This window comes from Armigeres subalbatus, unplaced genomic scaffold, assembly GCF_024139115.2.
Source record: "Armigeres subalbatus isolate Guangzhou_Male unplaced genomic scaffold, GZ_Asu_2 Contig297, whole genome shotgun sequence".
NCBI lineage: Eukaryota > Metazoa > Arthropoda > Insecta > Diptera > Culicidae > Armigeres > Armigeres subalbatus.
In genome coordinates this window covers 527,141-536,249 of record NW_026943038.1, presented here as the reverse complement: position 1 = coordinate 536,249, position 9,109 = coordinate 527,141, and the positions used below count along the sequence as shown (strand labels likewise).

The following is a 9,109-nucleotide window of genomic DNA, read 5'->3' as shown; positions in this document are numbered from 1 at the left end:
GTTAACGCAGATCTGGGGCCACGATGCTCCTCGCACGCCCACGACATGATCGATGTCCTGATAATCCTCGCCGCAAACACAGAGATTTCCTTCCAGAGCCCCACTCTGAAAAGATGTGCATTTAGAGTGTAGTGATTGGACATTAGACGACTCATGGTTCGAATGAAGTCTCGTCCCATATTCAATTTTTGAACCATGGACGCTTGACACCTGCGGGCGAATTGAATACAGCCATCTACCCAACTCCCCATTTGTCCACTTCTGTTAGCTGTTAGGTTTCCTGACGAACTAATGTGAAAAATTCATCGAGTGATTTTCCGATCGTAAATATCACCTTCATAGCGCCCACCTTAGCCAAAAGTCCGCTTTCTCATTTCCCGGGATCGAGCAATGAGAAGGGACCCAAGCCATGTGATTGTGTAAGACCGTTGTGATAAGGCACTCAAAGCTTTCCGTATCCATTTAGAAGATACGCTGAGTGCTTAACGGTTTCATTGACCGAACAGCCTCAAGAACTTAGACTGTCGGTGAAGATGAAAAAGTGGTCAGGAGGAGGGGATGCGATTTGCTCGAGTGAATAGTGTATAGCTGCAGCTCAGCAGTATACACGGAACAAGCTCTTTGAGCTTAAAGTAGGCGCTATGAAAACGTTGAAAACACCGAAACCAGTGGAGTCATCAATTTTGGACCCGTCTGTAAAAAGTTCTCTCCTCACTGGCCCGTATTTGCTTGCAAATAATGGAGTATGAACACACAGAAAGTCTGGTATTCCATGAACCTCCTGCTTCATGGACAGATCAAAAGTAACAGAGGAACTGTAGAGTCAAGAAGTTAGCACGATTGGTATCTACCGAAGAAGGACTATCTCCACGCGTACCAGTGGTAAATACTCATGAATCGAGATGGAGGGTTTTGCGAGCAGCTTCGAAGTTATCAATGACCAATGGATTGAGAACCTCACAGCGGGTGAGGAACCGGAGCGATAATTCCGCGAAACGATCTGTTAGTGCAGTACTCCCGCAAGTACTTCCAGCTCATTGTATGTGTCGATCATACATCCTAACGCGATACGGAGACAGCGGTACTAACTTTGAAGCTTCAGCATGTGTTTTAGCCGCGGACTGGAAGCAGAAACTACCGTATTCGAGGACCGACAAAATGGTTGTTCTCATAACGTCATAAGATCTTCAGGATGCGCTCCCACCATGTTCCGGTTATTGATCGCATGAAGTTGATCCGTTTCTGGCATTTTTGTGTCAGATCACAATGTGCTTCGAAGGTACATTTCGAGTCGAACCAGACCCCGAGGTATTTAGAAGATATGCTATGAGTGATTGTCTTACCCATCAGTTGGAGCGGAACTTTGCCGGCTTATGTTTTTGAAAGACAACCATCTCAGTTTTCTCCGGAAGAATTCGATACCCAGCTTCGTAGCCTCTGGACAAATTGTCCAGAGTATCTTGTAACGGTCCTTGCAGATCAACCGATGTTGGCCCGAAACGGATACAACACAATCATCTCAAGCTGTCTCAACGAGCAATTTGGCATGAGACATTCATCAATGTCTCTGACGTAAAATGTAAAGAAGGGGGCTCAAACAGGGGGCATTTGAAGCCAGCTGCTTCAGGAGAGGAGTCAGAATAGGAAGAACAGTTTTGACCATGATCTTCACGGGGTCGGAAGCATCAAAGAAGTTGAGGATGAGTCCACGATGCCAGAAAGTGTGAACATTGGTCGGGAGTTCTTCTGCTCGCTCTGTATGCTCTCTTTCTGGCTGAGAATTGCAAAAATGGGGCATCTGGGATTTTAGATGTTCCCGAAGCGGTGGAAACTCTCGATCATCCGATGTGAAACCACAAAAGTTGATCGTTTTTGAGTATTTCTCCCGCTTGAATTTGACCAGTGTTGGGGCTCACTTTGAGGCTGTTCTAGGCTTTTCTTGAGGGTCGCTGGCTCTGTTTATTTCTCTTCCTCGTTGAGCCATTGAAAACAGGGAACCCCATCTCCAACCTCGGAGTCAGAGCTACCTTGATCGTCCAAAGGAAGAGACGTAGATGGGTCAGAAACGAGTGGAGGAGCGGCCTCAACATTTCGGCGTAACTTCGCCGAGAACGTGCTGAGAGACCGCTTCTGGTGGATCTGCCATGCGTTAAAACAGCTGGAGGCTTTCGTTACAGACACATTTCGGTGCCGTCTGACGCGCCCTCCACATGCTTCTTCCGCATGATGCAAGCGAGGTTTATTGCAACAGTACTGAGCGGTGTGGCCCAGCTGCTTGCAATTAACACAATTCATCACCTTCGGTACATACAGCCGAACAGGTAGACGAAGTTTGCCAATCACTACGTAGTCAGGCAGTGCGGACCCGGAAAAAGTGACGCAGAAAGAGTCAGACGGGGAATAACTCCGCTTCTCTCCTCCTGCGACACCGAATACATTTGTTTGCAATCCAGTATCGCAACAGGAGGCAAAGAAACCTTCTTGAAACGACCGAAACCTTGTTTCAAATCGTCGCGTCATACTTCCTCCGCTACCACCCCGCGATCTCGCACCTGCTGACGGTAAATACACCCTATATTCGAGAGTGAAAAGCTCGGTGACAATCTGCGTTGGCCTGATGCCGACCGTGACAGAGTTTACTGGACCCAACCATGTCAATGGTCGTGACAGACAATCGCTTTTCCAGATCTTTGCTAATCTGGCTGATATTCAAGCGTTTGCCTTTGGGTCGAAAGAAAACAACGTACGGCCCACTAGAGTTGTGAGGGTAGACCTTGGAACGGGGTTCGTAGGAGAAATTTTAGCGTTGCTTGTGTCCATTTCGTTTTGGTTTGAACCGAATGCAAGAAACATCTGACATGGAATACGAAGTACCCCGCCAACTTCGCCTTCGCGCATTGCGGACACGAAATGCCGCTGCAGCGAGGCACAATCTCTTTAAAACTAAACAATTATCAATTATATTAACACACATAAACAAAATAATGATTTGGGACAGAGGGAAGACGAGTAAAAAGAAACAAAAAAACTATTCAATAAGATGGAGAGAGGGAACAATGAGAGGCTCAATTAAATACTTGCGTTCACACTGCTGTTTGCCGGCCTAACAGTTCTGGCAGCAACACTAGCTCGATGGAACTCGCCGGTGGTGCGGTCGAAGCGAACTACGCTATTGTTGGTGTTCTCGCCGCACCCAACACGCAACTGGGTGGATGGATGGTGGTAGGAGGGCAGCGTCTTGGTGGAGACGCACGATGGATGATGATGTCGGCGGGACGATGATGCCTGCGCCGCGATGGACGCCGAATAAACTGCAAAGTTTTGCGTAGCGTAAAACCAACGAAATGGCTATAACTGCTACAGCTAAGCACCACTTCCACTCAAGCATATGCTTCAAAACACTTTCGGAAAAACCACTACCTGTACTTCAGGAAAAAACCTAATGAGAAGCAGACCGTACGCGGATTACAAACCGTCTCGCACGGATGCTCGACGTGAAATGATTATATATATATATAGCGCCTTTCTTGGCAGTAATTTAATGATTTAATTTAATTGAAATTTTAAAAACATGTGTTGGGGAAATCAGCGAGCTCGTTCGATTTTGCTCCAGATTCAACTAGAATAGAATCACTACTGATTTCATTCTACATAATTGTTACCAAAATGCCATAGGAAAATCTGCTTAATTTTAAAAGTACATAGGTAAGTAACAGATCATTTGGATCCATTCACCATTTTCAATAGTATTGCCTCACCATAAATATCTTGAGAATTTTAATCGTTAAAGCTATGTTTTGTTTTAGCAGTGGTGTAATCAAACATTATTTAGAAAAAACGGAATAATCCACCTGAGGAGCGGTGACTTTCTGGTGTATTATGGAAAATAGTATTTTTGCCAAAACTTTTGAGTCCATTGTCCGATCCATTCAATTTTCAATAGAAATGATAAGACAGGATTTCTATTTGAATGCAAGTTGTTGGTTGAGAATACATGCAAAAATATGGCTGGACTATTTACACGATTTTGTACAAAAAAATAGTATTTTGGCCATTACTCATTTTATGACAACAACTCGAACGCAGACGGTTATTGCTAAATATAATTGTTAAAAGCAGCAGCACGTCCAAACTAACAACAAACTGCCTTGCGGAAACGACGCACCGGCACGATTGCAGAAAAATCGGTACGATTTTGAAGCATTTGAATAATCTGGATCTAAGGATCTAGAAAATGTGAGAAAATTATAGATTTCATAATATACGGAATCAAAAACGTCTAAAGGTAGAAGTTTAGGTCATGACAATGATCTCAATCGGAAAGATATGAATCAGTTCAGAATCCGAAATAAATGAAATATCAAATTTGGAGCATTCTTAAATCTAAACAATCTGCTAGGGTGAAGTGGCCAATAGTGGATCCCCAACCAATAGTGAACCCTTCAGCCATTTTTGCATTATTACAGCACAATGTAAATATTTTGCTATGAAATTCCATGAGAACCTACTTACAGTCTATGATTTGATTGATTTGAAATGCTATGGAAAGTAAAAATAGATGATTTTTACAATTCTATAAAAATAAACACGAGAGTGTCCATATAGGAATATTTTCGGGGTCCATAATAGGGAAGAAGAACGTCTCGAAACGGAAATAAAATCAAATGAAGTGTCGACTATAGGGTTAATGCGGAATTTAGGTTCACAGGGCGAATTCAGTCAGACTTTAAAATGTTAATTTCAACGAATAACGTCGAGTATTTGCGTGTTTCATGTATGTATCGTGAAGAGGAGATGCAGAGCTTGATATTATATATCACACAGAATTATTATTTTCTCACCCTTATGCAGGAAGAGCAAAATTTCGCCTTAGGGGTCCTCTATTGGGCATTTTCACTCCAAATAAAACTTCTGAAACGTCACCATCTCTATTTCATTGCTTCAAACAATGGTTGTCTAGACTGAATACTTTCAAAAGACAACGGAAAACAACACTCAGTAGTCCAGTGAGGATTATTTCGCAAATCAAACAAACGCCTTATAATCATTACATACTTCATACACAACTCAGTTAATTTAAATAAAAATATAGCATACCAAAACGATGAGATCTACAAATTATTTATACTCCACTGAACAATATTATTTAAATAAACAAATGGTAAATGCGTTTCTGCTGAAGATACAGAATTGTATTACGTACGTATTGTGGGTCTGGGGTGAGAATGGGTCACGTTCTCACGGCAGCCAGGACTCTGAAGGTCGTAGAGCTTATTCTCACCCCATTTGACCCATTGTCACCCCGACGACGGTAGTGAGGTTCAGTGAAAGAAATCATGTATGAAATATTGAATAAATTTATGGTTTTATTCAGCGCGCAGCCGAATTTTATGATATATATACATATTGGAATTATTAAAATTAATTTCAAAATTCGTTTAATTTCTTTAAAATAATGATTTTTCTGTCGATTTTTTTTAATTTAACGATACGAAACGAAATCAGAAAATCAGATTTCGTCATACTAAAATTCCGCGAATTCCGCGAATTTCGTTGAATGCCCTAAAACGAAATTTTCGAAATACCGCATATGCTTACCTGCAACTAGGCGATTCTTCTGTCGCCGCCATCGTTAAGGACAGCTTCGCGCCATCGCCACGACAGATTCGACGCCATCATTCCGAACCGGTTCGCCGCCATCGTACCGGCGAAGCCCAGCAAGTCGACGAGAAGAAAACCTGCAGGTATGTGACTAGTGTAGACATGGCCATGATCTAGATAAACATTTCCATTTCCGTACCAATTCCAATATGAGTTCAACTCGAAACAAATTAATCCCATGAATTTTGAGGAAGAATATGAGTAATTCCGTTTTAGTTCCTTTTAGTGAAAGCAATGCTGAAAGATCGCTCCGTTGCTATCCGTTCCATTCCGTCATCTACTTCGGTTCTTCACCTTAATTCTGTCGGATTTGTTGGCGGGTTGGAAGAGTTTGAGAGTTCGAGTTGGGAAAGATTCAGATCATTATAGTTGCCCAACAATGAGATAACTTTGAAATTGAAGCGTTGACACTTTCTTAATCGAATGATTGAAAATTGAAAATCCATTCAGAAACTGCTATGCTAAAAATCTATCATATTTTCCTAACACTTTTCAATTTTCGTAATCGCACTGTACACTGTATAGAAATTCCAGACGTCCCACGTCACAAAAATTGATTTGATTTAAAATATAAAATTATTGGCATCATGCTACGTGTTTTCTTATCAAAATAAGAATGCTTTATACTAGAAGAATAAAAGTTAATAACAAAGATATTGAAGACATCTTCAGTGATGATTCTTTCAGAAAGGTAAGAAACAGGTTATTAGAATAGCTATTCGTTTATTTCACAATATATTCACTGACATTAGTTCTATCACATAATCAGAATTTTTAAAGGCATCTTGGAGGAGAGAAACAGTCTAACGGTTGATTTATACATGTATAACCACATTTAAAACTGTTTTAAGTACTATCCTATTTCTAATCTGAATAATGTTTTTGAAGAACACTTCATCGTACCTTTGAGCGCAAGCTGAAACAGTAAAATATGCAATGCTAGAATGATAACCACCATTCCCCAAAATCCACCCAAATACAACTGTTCTCCATGTCCAGCATCTCAGAACTTTTCGCTTTCCGATAGTAGCAAAACATCTCACTGCAATTCAAATCCTCCTCCTGAATCCAAGGCCGCCATCGACACCCTCGAATGCAAATCTGAACGCCGAGATGTACGTCAACGGTTTGAACACACCGAACAGCTCATCGTACCGGATGAAGAACCCACTGAAAGTGCAGCGGAATCAACGTGGTAGGTACCAGAAAAGGGCTCACCTCAATCGAAACAGACTACCACCGAGCATTCCGTAGATTTGTGCGTACCAACCCATCATCACGCACATGCCCCAGAACATTAACATCCGATCATTTTCGTTTATTTGGCCGGTCATGTAATACGATATGAAATGAAAGCAGGTAACACCTCCGATCATCAGCGGAAGTCCGCAACGATCTTCGAAAGAAGTAGGCTCCGAGAGTAGCAGTTAGACTTGTATTCGGATGAATACAGCCATCTCCAATGGGACTATGAAACGATAGAAAATTATAAGTTAACTATCGGTTGGGTGATCAAGTTCGATACTTACATGTCAAAACAACAGTCATCGAATTTGAAATGGTGAACAGAAGAATCAGCATGATGTAGGCAATGTTCGTAATCACCTTAGCGCCGTCATCTCCGATATTGTATAAACTGTGCCGACTATTAATCCGAACAGAACGCCAAGAAATCGGAAGCACCGTCAGCGTGAAATTGCGTATGGTTCCCAGAAAAGTTCTTCGCGTTAGGATCGCAAACTGACGCCACTGGGATATGGGATACTGAGAGGTGTTATTAATCTCGTCCAGAGTCCTTGATTGAAGATTTCCGTTCTGCTGGGTGTTGTTGTAACCTGCGTGAAACAGAGATGATAATCAGTCTGGAAATAAAGTGGTTCTCAGTGCGCGCGTGAGTGACGTCGCAGTGAGATTGCATTTTTGCATACCATTTGGAATAGTTGCTGTTTTCATTCGTTGCTTCAACATGTGAATCTTGTCAGGTTCAGAGTATGATTTTGATGCCATTTTGATGACTGAAAAATAGGAAACATCGATTCATTTTTTAGATAATTTAAATAATTAGGTTGAAAAAAAAATTACCGAAGTCAGCTCTATTGTAATACTGTGGACAAATCAAACCCACGTCAGCGAAGGCTTGAGTTAGCTCATCCAACGGACCTTTGTATACTGCCGTTGCCCATCGGCAACAACATAAACGTCATCAAACAATTCCAGCAGATCAGAATTAGGCTGATGCACCACACTGATAACGCATCGACCTTGCCGTGCCATGTCTTTCAAATATGACACTATTTGATATGACGATTCACTGTCCAGTCCACTGGTGGGCTCGTCAAAGAACATTATCCTTGGATTGGACACCAATTCCTGTCCGATCGATAGTCGTTTCTTCTCTCCACCGGAAAGAACGCGAGTCTGGTTATTGGCACACTTTTCTAAACCCAGCAACGCAATGATGTCGTTGACTATTTTGGTTTTCTGAAACCGCGACACACTGGATGGCATTCGTAAGTCGGCTGCATAGAGCAAGGTCTCCGTAACAGTGATGGTCGGTAACAGCATCACGTCCTGCGGGTTATAGGCAACCATTTGCCGGTAACGTCGACGATCAACGCTCTCGTTGTTCACCAGAATTCTACCCTTTAATCCTTTCACCCTGAAACGTAATTGATAACAGACAGGGTGATTACGAATCGGTATGGTGGAATGTAAGAACTTTGAACGCAACTCACTTGAACCCGCTGAGAACATTCATCAGCGAGGATTTACCGGCTCCCGAAGGTCCGATGATGGCCGCCAGTCGGCCGGAACGGAACGAACCGGACACGTCTTGAAGAATGCATTTGGACCCCTGGTGGACCGAGTAGTTGAGGTTTTCGAAGGTCAGCACGGTGGTGGAGACATCCATCAAGGGGATGGCCACTTCGGTGATGTCGTTGGCACACATTGTGGGTAATGACGGTTGACCTTTCAGGTGGATCGTGAAACAAAACTAGTCATCTGAAAGGAAATTTAATGTTTAACATTTATACAGTGTGGTCGGCTTAACAACTATTCATCACCTAGAATAAATACATTTAGGGGAACTGTTCCGTTTTCCATCTCACTGAACATATATTATATCATCGCAAACCAAACAATTAGAGCATCAATCTCTTAGCTTCTTTTTGCTAAAATATGCGTGCTCACTGCTGAAAAAATCCCAAAAAAAAAGAAACAAATCAAATTTCCTTTCATTGCTCTATTTTTTGGGCTGCGAAATGGTGAGTTGACATCCGGGAAGGGGCGCCTAACATAGCTCTGGTCCTCACAAGTTCCAATACTCACGCTTCCACGGGTCTTCCGATGACAATTGACCGCCAGCTAAGGGTTGCGTACTTAGCTGGTAGTGCAGCCTGGGCACTGTTGTCCTTCTGACATCAGCTAGAGTGAGAGGGTGCGTACT

At 42.4% G+C, this 9,109-nt stretch overlaps 1 pseudogene; it reads right to left on the bottom strand.

Moving 5' to 3' along the window:
• Nucleotides 1-6,514: 6,514 nt before the first annotated feature.
• LOC134203938 (ATP-binding cassette sub-family G member 1-like) lies at nucleotides 6,515-8,852 on the bottom strand (annotated as a pseudogene).
• Nucleotides 8,853-9,109: the final 257 nt, after the last annotated feature.